Source organism: Kogia breviceps, chromosome 17 (assembly GCF_026419965.1).
Source record: "Kogia breviceps isolate mKogBre1 chromosome 17, mKogBre1 haplotype 1, whole genome shotgun sequence".
Lineage (NCBI taxonomy): Eukaryota > Metazoa > Chordata > Mammalia > Artiodactyla > Physeteridae > Kogia > Kogia breviceps.
Genome location: NC_081326.1, coordinates 77,511,380 through 77,524,311, shown reverse-complemented (window position 1 = coordinate 77,524,311; position 12,932 = coordinate 77,511,380). Strand labels below are relative to the sequence as shown.

The 12,932-nt window shown below is 51.4% G+C and overlaps 1 protein-coding gene across 8 annotated transcripts in view; it reads left to right on the top strand.

Moving 5' to 3' along the window:
* The window catches only part of ARHGAP39 (Rho GTPase activating protein 39), a 78,994-nt gene that overhangs the window by 10,575 nt on the left and 55,487 nt on the right, over positions 1-12,932 (top strand). Inside the window, exon 1 of one of the 8 annotated variants that reach the window (XM_059043228.2) lies at positions 8,556-9,832. The exons of 6 other annotated variants lie outside the window; for them this stretch is intronic. The gene's annotated coding sequence lies outside the window, so the exon portion shown is untranslated. Of the gene's footprint in view, positions 1-8,555; positions 9,833-12,499; positions 12,550-12,932 lie in introns of those variants that run through there. One more of the 8 variants, XM_067017666.1, reaches the window with a different exon arrangement.

The following is a 12,932-nucleotide window of genomic DNA, read 5'->3' as shown; positions in this document are numbered from 1 at the left end:
TGTGGTGCCTGCTCTTGGTCCCACCTAATGGATGAGGACCCTGAAGCCAGAAGGGCCTTGCTCAGGTCACGTGGCTGGGGCAGCATCAGGGTGCAAGGCCTTTCCCTCTTAGCCTCAGAGTACACTTGTCTCATGTCCTGTGGCCTTCCTGACCTCAGGGTGTAAACATGCTGTTATTGAGACTTCTGTGTGCAGCGCTGTTCTCGGTGCTGGGACATAGCAGTGAAGGAGACAGGCCAGTCCTCGCCCTCACAGAGCGAGAGAAACTGACTTCTGCCCTATGTCAGGAGGCGCCAGTGCTGCAGAGAAACAGTGGAGGAGGGCCAGGGAGACTGGGACGTGGGGTGCAAGTCTCAGTAGGGGGTTATGTGGGCCTCGTTCACAAAGATGAGTCTGAGCAGAGGGAGAGCAGATAAAGTAGGTAAACTTCTGTGGGGAGGAGGGTTCCAGTCAGAGGAGCAGCCAGCACAAGGCCCGGGAGTCGGAGCGAGCGTGTTGTGCTTGAGGGACGGTCGGGGGCTCCGGGGGGGCGGGGGCTGGGCCTGAGAGTGTGTGCTGCCAGCGGGAGGGGTGAGAGCAGGAGGGGCACGCAGAGGAGGCGGGGCCTGTGGGGAGTCCGGGCAGAGGGGTGGCACCGTCTGATCCATCTTCAGTAGCGTCCCACTGGCCACCGCTCAACAGACATGGGGCTGCGGGAGGAGGTAGGGGGGCTGGTTAGGAGGTGACTGCAGCAGCCTGGGTGAGACGGGTAGTGGTTCAGCCACAGTGGTAACAGGTGTGGTGACAGGACTTAGAATCTGGAAATATATATGTATTTATTTATTTGTTTGTTTGTCTGCATTGTTTCTTCGTTGCTGCGCGCGGGCTTTCTCTAGTTGCAGCACGTGGGGACTACTCTTCCTTGCGGTGCGTGGGCTTCTCATCGCGGTGGCTTCTCTTGTTGTGGAGCACGGGCGCTAGGTGCGCGGGTTTCAGTAGTTGTGGCACGTGGGCTCAGTAGTTGTGGCTCGCGGGCTCTAGAGTGCAGGCTCAGTAGTTGTGGTGCACGGGCTTAGTTGCCCTGCAGCATGTGGCATCTTCCTGGACCAGGGCTTGAACCTGTGTCCCCTGCATTTGCAGGTGGATTCTTTTTATTTATTTATTTATTTTTTTGTGTGGTACGCGGGCCTCTCACTGTTGTGGCCTCTCCCGTTGCGGAGCACAGGCTCCGGACGCGCAGGCTCAGCGGCCACGGCTCACGGGCCCAGCCGCTCCGCGGCCTGTGGGATCTTTCCGGACCGGGGCACGAACCCGTGTCCCCTGCATCGGCAGGCGGACTCTCAACCACTGCGCCACCAGGGAAGCCCTGGCAGGTGGATTCTTAACCACTGCACCACCAGGGAAGTTCTGGAAATATATTTTTTTATTCTTAATTTTTTTTTCTTCATTTTCCTTTATCTTTTTTGTCGAGGTTCTGGACCTATTTTGAGGCTAGCCGTTAAGATTTCCTGATGGAATTGCAGGGGGCAGCTCAGGAGTTTGGATGTGCTGCATTTGAGAGTCTGACATCACTGGGCGCTGGTGGTCAGAGAGGAGCGGGTGGGCGGGGAATCACGGGTGAGGAGATGCAATGCAGGGCTTGGGCCTGGGGAGCCCTGGTGGGGTGGGTGAAGGTGGAGCAAGTGGGGGGTTACTGGGGAGGGGCGTGATCCTGGCGGGTGGTGGGGAAGGGGGTGTGTGGTCTTTGGTACCCTGAGCTGTGAGGTCATAGAAGCAAGGACAAGGACCTGCCTTTGGGCCCAGGTCATGGTCATTGGTGATCTGGAAGAGCAGATTCGGCGGTTCATGTGTGTGTGTGGCGGGGAGCAAAAGCATGTTTGGAGAGGTTTACGAGAAAATGGACTGAAGAAATTGGACGTGGTGAGTACAAGACACCTCTTGCAAGGATGTTTGCTACCAAGGGGCAGTGGAAGTTTATTTATTCACGTCTTTTGAGATGCAGGAAATGACAGTTTATGTGCTAATGGGACTGCCTCCTTAGAGAGGAAGAAATGATGTAGGGGGAGATTTCCCGGAGGTTGGGAGGTCACTGTGCAAGCGGGGTGGCAGGAGGGCCAGGGTGTATGCCAGTCCATGGCGGGCCTGTGGGAACATCCTCCTGTGATGCTTCTCAGAGTAGGAAGCAGGTTCTCTGTTGAGAATAGGGTGATGGGAGGAGATGCTGGAGGTTCGGGGGGAGAAGGCGTAAAAGAGCCTGAGGAGGCTGAGATGACCGGGCGGAAGAGGAGGCTGGGTACAGTGCTCTGTGGGGTGATGGGCTGTTTCCATTTTCTTCTTGATCCTTCTGAGCGAATGAACCCCAGAGGTGTGGGGATTATTATTCAGCACGGGAGCTGGACGGGGAAGGGGAGGCCTGGTGAGGAATCCCGGTGGAGGCCTGGCAGCGGTGGGGCTATGAGGAGGCTGGAGGGAGGTGGGTAGGAAAGAGCCCAGCAGCAGCTCAGGCCCAGGTGAGGAGGTGGACCTGCTGCAAGCCTCTCTCATCGGCCGCTTGCAGCCAAGGCTGGAACCGCCAGGCCAGAGCTCCATTCAGTCCCACGCGGTGCCACCTCTGGGGTGAAATTGGGACAGTCCGCTTCACTGTTGCATCAGAGCCACGGACTTTCTGCCCCGTCCAGTCTCTGGCTCTTGCCTTGGACGGCGAGGTTGTTTTATAATTTAAATTGTATCATGTTGCTCCCCTGCTTAAAATCCTTTAGCGGCTCTTACACTTAGGACAGAATTTAAAATCTTAATGCTCTCTCTGAGGCCTGGTGACTCTGCAGTCACCTTTCATTTCGTGGTCCCCGGGGCTCCTGATGGTGTCATAGGGCCCTGCTTCCTCCTCTTGGAGGCTTCAGCTTCCGTGATCCCTCCTCAGAGCTGGTTTCGCAGCCCGTTCAGTGTAGGTCCTTCCTGCTGTTCTTCCTCGTAGACCTTATTCTCTTGTAGCGCTTACCAGAGCTGACCATTGTGTACTCACTTTCACTTGTTCGCCATCTCTTTCTTCTGTAGAGTGTGCGGACAGAGGCTGTCAGTTTTGTTCATCAGTGTCGACCAGAGCGAAGCACGATACTGACACATAAGCACAAAACAGATATTTCTGGAATGAGTTAATGAATGCATAAATGGAAAAAATAAATAGTGGGAGAGATTGTCATAAGATCTGTCGGGAGTACAAGAGATATTACCAGCCACTGCCATACATAATTTAAAATTCAAAGTTATTTGAATGATGGAAGTTAGTGTCACAGCGTTCAGAGGTGAGAGTGCCCAGTGGGGTGGGTGACGCTAAGCACTGCTTCTTAATGGGTGGGTGGCCTGGTTAGAAAGGGAGGAGCGGGGAGCCCACAGGTGGGGAACAAGCACCAGGTGGAGTGGGGCTTGGCAGGTGGGAGGCATAACTGAGGAACCATTAGCGACATGTGTTTATTGGAACAGAGCAGAAGTGGGAAATGAGTCTGGACCAAGATGTTACAGTGGGCATACTCATATAGCTGTGCTGTCCAGGACCACGGCAACCACCAGCCACGTATGGCTATCGAGCACTGAAATGTGGCTCGTGGGACTGAACGTTGAATGTTATTTAGTCTTTTTTTTCCTTTTTGGCTGCGCCGCCCAGCATGCAGGATCTTAGTTCCCTGACCAGGGATCGAACCAGAGCCCCCTGCAGTGGAAGCGCGGAGTCTTAGCCACAGGACTGCCAGGGAAGTCCCGAATGTTATTTAATCTTAATTAATTTAAATTTAAGTAGCCCCAGTAGCAAGTGGCAACTGTTTTTGAACAGCATAGTTCCAGAAGATGCTAGTATAAGAAGTGTCCCTTTATTTGGGAGGCACTGTTGAATGTTTATCATGATGAAAGTGAGGTGATGTTGGCTGTCCTTTTGGGAGATTCTCGAGTCTGACAGTGGGGGTGAGACGTGTTGGGGGAGGGAAGGCTGAAAGCATGGAGAGTCTTCTGTTATTTAACCAGAGGCTGGCATGAGAGGCTGTGAGGCTGTGAGAGCAGGTGGCTAGTGGCCAATGCCAAGCTTCATGGATGGGATGGGCAGTGGTGGGGACACGGGCCAGGGGTGGGCTCAGAGCACCCCGCACCTTTGAGCCTGGGGGCCAGACCGGTGTGGTGCTGTGGACAGAAGTGGGTACCGTGCAAGTGCATGGCGTGGTTCGGAAAGCCATCTGGAGGAGCGTTCCATTGGGAACACTCCAGGGCAGGCCTGCCGGGCGTTTGTAAAGTGAGGTGGACCTGGCATTAGGGGGCGAGGTGGTCAGCAGAGACTTGGGACTCAGCTCCAGAGAGGCTGTAGTGGGAACTGCGGGGGCAGAACCAGGATTTCAGAGGATAGGGTGCAGAGGGGAAAGAGCCGTGCGGCGTCCCACGGTTGGAGGGCATTTGAACGACGGAGCTCGAGAGGCAGTGTGGGAAAGGGTGAGAGAAGCAGGTTAGGCGTGGGGGTGTGGGCGGTGAGCTGGGGCTGTGGGTGCGTGGAGCGCTCAGCCAGAGGCTTTGTCAGAAGATGGTTTGGAATCCTCTGATCTCTTGGTTTAGACCCCATGAAATATTCTAAAAAATGTCCTCCATTTAGACTCTCGAACCTTGACTTAGAGGTAATTCTTGTCTCTCCGCACGGAGTCCTAGGGCTGGTGGTTGAAAAAGAAGCCCTTGTTAGTCGCAAAGATATTTTGTTGTGATTGAGACAGGACTCAACGGAAGTACAAAGTTGAACCACGTGAAACTGCAGTTTTTGTAGGTAAAAGCTGTCCAAAAAATGACCGTTTCGCATGATTTTATGTATTGTATAAAGCATTCTTCAGATGAGCAACTTCACAGCACACATAGGGAGTCATCTGGTTGTTTCCCTCCCAGCCTTCACCGTGTTAATCTAGCAATGCTCATCGCACTTGAATTGTCCGGATCGGCATCTTGGTCTTTTTCCAGATAGCTACACTTTTGTCTCCTTTCCTTCCTTTACAAATGTATGAAGTATTAATTACTCTTCATGTTTGATTCCCTGGGAAGCAGACTCCAAAGTGGAGATTAGGAGGTTTACTGGGGAGCACTTGTGGGGAGTGTGAAGTGGGAGGGACTGGGCAGAGGACCAGTGGGAGTGTGACTCCTTAGCACTGTTGAGCCTTCCAAGCCCCGAACCTAATACACTGCTCTGTAAATTTCGATCTTGTAAAACGTCTTTCCTCAGTACTTTGTAGCACTCAGTGTATATATTTTGCTGAATTTATCCCTGATATTTACTAAATATTAAAATTTACTCAATATTCGAGACGTCCCTGGCGGTCCAGTGGCTAAGACTCTGCACTTCCACTGCAGGGGGCACGGGTTCGATCCCTGGTCAGGGAACTAAGATCCTGCATGCTACGTGGCAAAAAAAAAAAAAAAAATTACCCAGTATTAAATATTAATATTTAAGGGTTTTTGTATATCCAATAATTTTCCCTGTGAATAAAGATAGTTCTATTTCTTCCTTTCAAATCTTAATGCCTTTTATTTCTTTTTCTTGCCTTTTGCACTGCCTGGGCCCTCCAATAAAATGTCATACAAAAGTGGTGAGAGTGGGTGTCCTTTTCTTGTTATTGATCACAGGGAGAAAACATTCAGTTTTTTACTACTTAGTATTACATATATAACTATAGGTTTTGTATATATACCCTTTATCAGGTTGAGGAAGTTTTATTCTATTCTTACTTTACTTTGAATTTTATTAAGAATGAATGGTGGATTTTGTTAAATGCTTTTTCTGCCTCTGCTCTAATGATCATATATATTTTTTCTTATTTAATATGGTTAATTACACTGATTAATTTTTAAAAAATATTTATTTATTTATTTGGCTGTGCTGGGTCTTAGTCGTGGGATGCGGGGTCTTTTTAGTTGCAGCCTGTGGGACCTTTTTGCGGCCTGTGGGATCTAGTTCCCTGACCAGGGATTGATCCCGGGCCCCCTGCATTGGGGGTGTGGAGTCTTAACCACTGGACCACCAGGGAAGTCCCTACACTGATTAATTTTTGAATGTTAAACCAGCCTTGCAATCCTGGGATAAACCCCACTTGGGTATGGTGTGTTATCCTTTATAGCTGGATTCAATTTGCTAACATTTTTTTTTTTAATTTTAAGGATTTTTAAATCTGTGGTCATGAGGGCTATTGGTCTGTAGATTTTTGGTAATGTCTTTGTCTGATTTTGATATCAGTGTGATATTGGCTTCATTAAATGGGTTGAGAAATGCTTCTAGAAAGTGGAAGTAGAGGAATTTGTATAGGAATGTTATTTTTCTTGGATGTTTGGTAGAATTTATCAGTGAAAACATCTTGGCCTGGAGTTTTCTTTGTGGGAAGGTTTTTTAAAAAAATTAATTAGTTAATTAATTTACGTTTGGCTGCACTGGGTCTTCATTGCTGCTCGCGGGCTTTCTCTAGTTGTGGCGAGCAGGGGCTACTCTTCATTGCGGTGCGCGTGCTTCTCATTGCGGTGGCTTCTCTTGTTGTGGAGCACGGGCTCTAGGCACATAGGCTTCACTAGTTGTGGCACGCGGGCTCAGTAGTTGTGGCTCGCGGGCTCTAGAGCACAGGCTCAGTAGCTGTGGCGCACGGGCTTAGTTGCTCCACGGCATGTGGGATCCTCCCGGACCAGGGCTGGAACCTGTGTCCCCTGCATTGGCAGGTGGATTCTTATCTACTGCGCCACCGGGAAGTCCCAGAAAGTTTAGCTAAATTTTTAATACTATTTTGTGGGATGTTATCTGCCCCAACAGGTATTTGTCAGGAAAACATTGGTTTTTTCCTGCAGTACTTCATCATTTGTTGTTGTTGCTGCATCTGTATTGAAGTGTCGCTTTGTACGTGTGCCATGATAACTGCCTTCCCGCATTCACCCTTTGTGTGTAACTGAGCCAGTCACAGGCAAAAAAACAGGCCGGCCGCAGCTTGTTTGGACTTGTCTTGAGTTTAGCAAATCCTTGGCATCAGGGAGCCTCTAACAGGGCATAGAGCCTTTGATGTGCCTTGCAGCAGAAACAATTTTCAGTATTTTCTAAATAACACTTGTAATATATTCTAGGAAGAGCAAGTGTTCACATATTTCTCACTCAGCATTGGTAGCCCATCCTGAAAATCAGGCATTCTACTTGAAAATAGAGTCTATTTTTCATCATGTTAAATGGGAAAATTTATTAACTCATTAAGTTATCAATTTCCTAAAACATCTTTGAAATCCTGGTAAAAGACCTTCATATAAGAAATAGGCTATCATTTTAGAATGTAAAAAAGGGTATCCCTGTTTTCCAGACAAGTGATGCAAATTATTTGCTGTTGCTTTTCCTGTGGTAATGCCTAGAGCCTCTGCGCGTCCCGACGACTCAGCAGCAGGTGCCCTGGTGACACTTTTTAAAAAAAAAATTTTTATTGGTGTATACTTGCTTTACAATGTTGTGTTAGTTTCTTGTACAGCAAGCAGAGTGAATCAGCTATACATATACATATAGCCCCCCCCCTTTTTTTTTGGATTTCCTTCTCATTTAGGTTGCCACAGAGTACTGAGTAGAGTTCCCTGTGCTCTACAGTAAGTTCTCGTTAGTTATCTATTTTATACATAGTATCAATGTGTATATTTTCAGAGGTGCACGGAGCATGCTTCTCCCAACTGAATTTCAAATCCAACCTGAGTTTTTTTCCCTGCATGTTGTTTTGAGGAAATTGTTGATTTAGTTTTTTGACATAAATACAAATTTTACCCCTTTAATAACCAAAACTGAAATACATATTAGAATAATTATATGATTTATGAACTTAAAAAAATGTTTTATTGAAGTATAGTTGATTTACAGTGTGTAAATTTCTGCTGTACAGCCAAATGAGTCAGTTATACATATATACGTATTATATATATAGTCTATGAACTTTTAAACTATCAAAAACCAAAAGATACTCTACCAAAAAATGTTAACCAGGATGATTTCCATGGGGAAATACAAATATGCCTGTATTTTTAATGTAGTTAATGTTAATAGATGATGAGGTTACGAAGCTATTTCTTCTGTATTTTGAAATAGTTTGTATGGTGGAAATGAAATTTAAATTAATTTTAAAAATGTCTGGACTCCAGCTCCAATTTTTCATGCTGAAGACAAATTTTTAAGGAAAGCTTACTGGTTTTTAGGTAAGGATGGCAGATTGAACACAATATATACAACTTCACTCTCTCCCAAACTCTCTCCCATTCTGCTAAATGAACAGGAAAGTGATGTTTAAAAAAGTCAAACTCACAAGGCTGAGTAAAGTGAGAGGGAGACAATAGCAATAAAGGTTTGGAAGCTGGGAGGCAGATGGCTACGTCATAACTGACTTAGCAGGTCTGAGAACGCCAGGTTCTGTGCTGGCAGCGAGGAGAGCTGAGAACTAATCCTGTTTGCACCACTGAATCATCATCAAAAGGCTCAAAATTTAGAGGCACCAGGGACCTTAAGGAAGTCAGAGAGAGAACCGTAGTGATGAGCAGGAAACAAGAGGCTAACAGGAAGGGTCAGGAAGATTTGAGAGAGACCAAATGGAATCTCGAGAAACAAATGACAGTTGAAATTTAAAAACTAACCAACAGGTTAAATATTAGATTATAAGCAGTTGAAGAGAGGCTTTGTGAACGAGGGAAAGGAGTTTAATAAGAACAACAAAGAGCTAATGGAATGGAAGGTATGATGGAGAAGGTGATTGAGGGGTGGAGGACAGAACGCAAGAGTTTCAGGTACATTTGCTTCCAGCCCCCAAAGCGAAATTAGAAAGGAGAAGAGACAGTGTTGGAAGAGCTGTTGGCTGGAACTAATGACAGAAGTGATGATGGAAAAATCGTTTATTTCAAACAGGATAAATAATGTCTGTGTTGAGAAACGTCACAGCAACGCTCCAAAACACCGAAGACAAGACAGCGTTTAAAGCAACCAGAAGTAAGAGCTCTTCCAGGGCGCCGCCGGGTCCTGACTGCCGTTCCTCAGCGGTCGCGGCGCCGGGAGGACGCTGGGGCGGCCTGAGACACCGGCCTCCTGCCGGGTAGTCTCCCGAGCAGGGTGGAATGCCGTTTTCAGAGACACAAAGAATCATCAGAGAAAGCATGAGTTGCAAAATGGAATGGTTAGCAAACGATAAACATGTTTGCATGAAAGAATTATACTTTTTAGGGTTCAGAGGGAGACTACACAGCAACAGCAGGGGTGCCAGACGAAGCAGAACCCAGATTTGGGGTGGGAGAACAGAGAAGAGTACTGAAGGCTGGGAACCCCGTCGAAGGGGCGCCACACTCTGCAGCTCTCCGGACAGGTGGGAGCCTCGCAGGGCTTTCGGAGAGAAAGAGACAGAGAATCGAGCATCCGAATGACTTTGCACTTCTCAGTAGCGGTTCTGGAGTCTAGAGGTCTGGGAAGCAGTAAGTTCAGAATGCGATGGAAGGTGACCTCCAGCGTGGTGCTCTGCCCCCTGACGCGCCCTGTCCTCCCCTCCTGGAAACGACCCGGATGCTCTTTCCTGTGTGCGGTGAAGGGCGGCCCCTGGCGACGGCAGCGGCCAGCGGTGCGTGTGCCTCTGAGCGCGTGCCCGGCGCTGGAGCGCGGCGCGGCGGGGCGTCCGCGTGTTTCCTCACGCCTCGGTTGCGGTTGCCGCCCGGCTCAGGAGCCTTCAGGCAGCCGCATTCCGGCGCCCGCATTGCCGGCGACGATACGACGATACGACGATACGAGAGCTCGGGGCCAGGACAGGTTTCCTCTGTGCTCCCCGCTCAGCCCGAGGCGGCGGGAGTAGCTCGAGCCGCCCAGGTGACCTGACTGCCAGTTTCCCCCTTGTTTCCTTCACATGTTCCCGCCCCTTTCCCGGTACTGCTGCTGATTCTTCACTCACATTTGCTGGTGTTTTGGAGGTTTGGGGTTGGTGTGGTAGTAATGGGGAGAGAAAAGTAACTTTATATTTTGGGTGAGGAACCAGGTGTTAGGCGAGGTGGGAGAGAGGGACCCAGGGCGGTGCCGTGGGTACCACGAGAGGCGGGAACAGGGCGGGACGGTGCCAGCGGGCAGGGCCGGTGGCGGTGGGGAGGGTGGGTTCTGGGAGAGGCTGCAGTACTGGCACCTTCCTAGGATGACTGGCCAGCCGCCCTGGAAATGGGAGCCTGGGAAGCTCAGCTAAGGAAGTGACAGCGGGTGGAGCAGTGCGGTCTTGACGTAACCCGGACCCTCACGTGCCCGCGGCAGCACCCCCTGAGCTGGTCGCTTGATGCCTCTGGCTGGTGGGGACGTTCTCGGCCGTCATCTTTTCGCAGTTTGCTTCTGCCCGCTTGTCCACTCTGGGCACGGGAACACGCGTGGCGCCCCTCCTCACGGTTTCCACGTGTCTTTCTCTTGGGTTTTTCCACGCTTTTCCTCTCTGTAGTTGCGGTTGGACCATCTATTGGCCCTTTTCCCAGCTCCCCGAGCTGCGTCGGCAGCGTCCATCTGTCCATGAACCCGACGGTGGAGTTCTCAGTTTCAGTTTTTGTGTTTTGCATGTGAGCCGTTTCTGTGGATTCCGCTTCTTCGGTCTTGTCGTCTGTCTCCATGAATCCATCGGTCACGGATATTCAAAGTTAACGCCTTGTCGCGGAAGCCCTAGCGACGCTGTGGGGCCCGGATGGACCCCCACGGTGCTGCTGGCCGTGCGGCCACCCGCGGCCCGCCTGCCCGCCGCCTCAGCCAGATGCCCAGTCTCACACCTCCCCCCGCCCCCCAGGCCCCCAGAGTAGGCTGGTCAGCCGGGGCCTTGGCCCCTTGGGTCCTGGCTGCTGTGTAGCATTTCCTTGCCTCCAAGTAGATTTCTTTCAACCTTTTTTCTAGATTTAGTTTTCTGGTTGTCCTCAGCATGAGCTTTGCCTGCTGAATGCTCTTCCATCACTGGATGGAGAGTGTCAGGTGGGCATCTTAAAACAGACATGCATGTGACCACTCAGGTCTTCTCACCTGCGATGCCCCTGAAGTGCCCGCCGAGGCAGAGAAAACCACGTGACCGGTGGTGCAGAGGACTTGGGTCAGCGGGCGCCGAGGGGCCTGGTGATGTGTCGCAGCCCTGCGTCCTCCGTGTGGATTCCACCAGCTGCCTGGTCCCTTGCTCTCTCCTCGAGGCTTTTGCCGTGGGAGTTGCAGCCCGTCTTGACCCCTGTCCGCCCCAGCGCACGGGCTCGGCCGTGCGATTTGTGCTGATGCAGCGTGGTCCTGGAGCGGGGGCCCAAGCCCTCAGCTGCTCTGGCTGTGTCACGACAGCACCCTGCCCGAGAGGCTCAGGTCCAAGCCTCGTTCTGGGGCGACCATGGGCAGAGCTGGGCTGCTCGTGGCCTCTTCATTAGGAACAAGCAGAGGAAACACAGCTTCAGATCTGGGTTGTTGGTCCCTGTGCTGGACGTGGCCCCGACTGGTCTTCACAGTGTGGAACTGCTGCCCTTTATGTGTGGGCCAGAGTGGGAGCTGGGGCCTCGGTCCCCGTGGTGAAGGGCGGTCACTGCAGGAGGTCTGTCTAGCCCACGTTGCACTTACGACTTTTACAACTAATGCAATTTAAATGCTTCACATTTTGAATTATTCTATTAGCAAATGCTCCTGACAGTTGAGCCCTGGCAGCTATCGCATCATCCAGAATAAACCGTTCTTTACTAACTGGCCAAACTCTCCTGTCCCATGTCTGCATGACCCTGGCAGTCTCGCCTCAGGCAGGGGGGCCTTGCAGAGCTTCATGGGGTCACAGCCTCGCAAGGGGCTCTCTGGTCGCCCACGTGGTGCTGTTGTCTTGGTCACTTCAGGTCAGGATTCAGCGTGAGCTCAGAGCTGGGCAGAGCTGAGCATCCCTGGGACGCTCATGGGGGAGGCAGCGCTCAAGCCAGTGCCACGGGCTGGGCAGGCTTCCTGGGGGCTCCCACCCTTCCTTGAGTTTGGAGCCTGTGGCTTGGATGCTAAAGGGTGTGGGTGCAAATCGCTGACCATCCCTGGGCAGTAGGGCTTCACTTGGTCGGCGCCTGCCCATCTCCCAGAGGGACACGTGGAGGCTGGTGTGCACAGGGCAGTGCGGGTGCTGGGGAAGATCCATCGGGACTGGACACTGAAGGCGGTTCGGCCTCAAGTGGCAGCCACGGTGTGGTCCAGGAGCCGTGGGGTGCATGTGAGCCCCGAAGGGTGAGTGCCCTGTGGAAACGTAGGATGGGCAGAGAGGCGCTTCACACCTGCTTTTGGTTATTAGAGGAGAAAGGAGGTTAAAAAAAAAAAAAAGAATCCTAAGACTTGGGGTGAGCGTTCCAAATGCTGGTGGCACTTAGGACAGACTCAGGAGGAAGCCCGTGGGGCACCATGGAGGTCCTCCCAGGGCTGTTTGAGAAGTAGTTGTGTGCTTAGATCCTCTCCCTCGCTGCCTGGAGTTGACAACTGCCCCTCCCTGTCCCAGGAGGCGTGTGAAATCTTTCTTCCTGGGAGAGGAGACAGAGGTCACGCGAGCGGGGACTCGGGCACCAGTGAGGACGCAGGTACCTGCCCACGACTTTGGCGGCCAGGCCTTTCCCCCTGCACCGGCCTTTGGCGGGGAGAGTCCAGCCAGAGAGGCCTACTCTGGCGCCTGTCCAGTGGGCCAGTGTACCGCCCTGAGCAGGCCCAGATTTGGAGCTGAGCTTCCAGAAGGAAGTGGAGAAGCATCATCAGCGTCTCTGAGGTGCGAGGACTTACCTCCCAGGGAGCAGGCAGCGCTGTGCAGGAGGGACGGGGGCACAGTGCGGGTGGGAGGGCAGAGTGAAAGGTGCAGTGCACGAGGCAAGTGTAATCATCCAAAAGGAGAACGGAAAGACACAGGCAGTAGGAAATAGAGACCAGGAGCGGCTGCTGCAGCTGCTGCGGGAGCCTCAGCGGCCCAGGA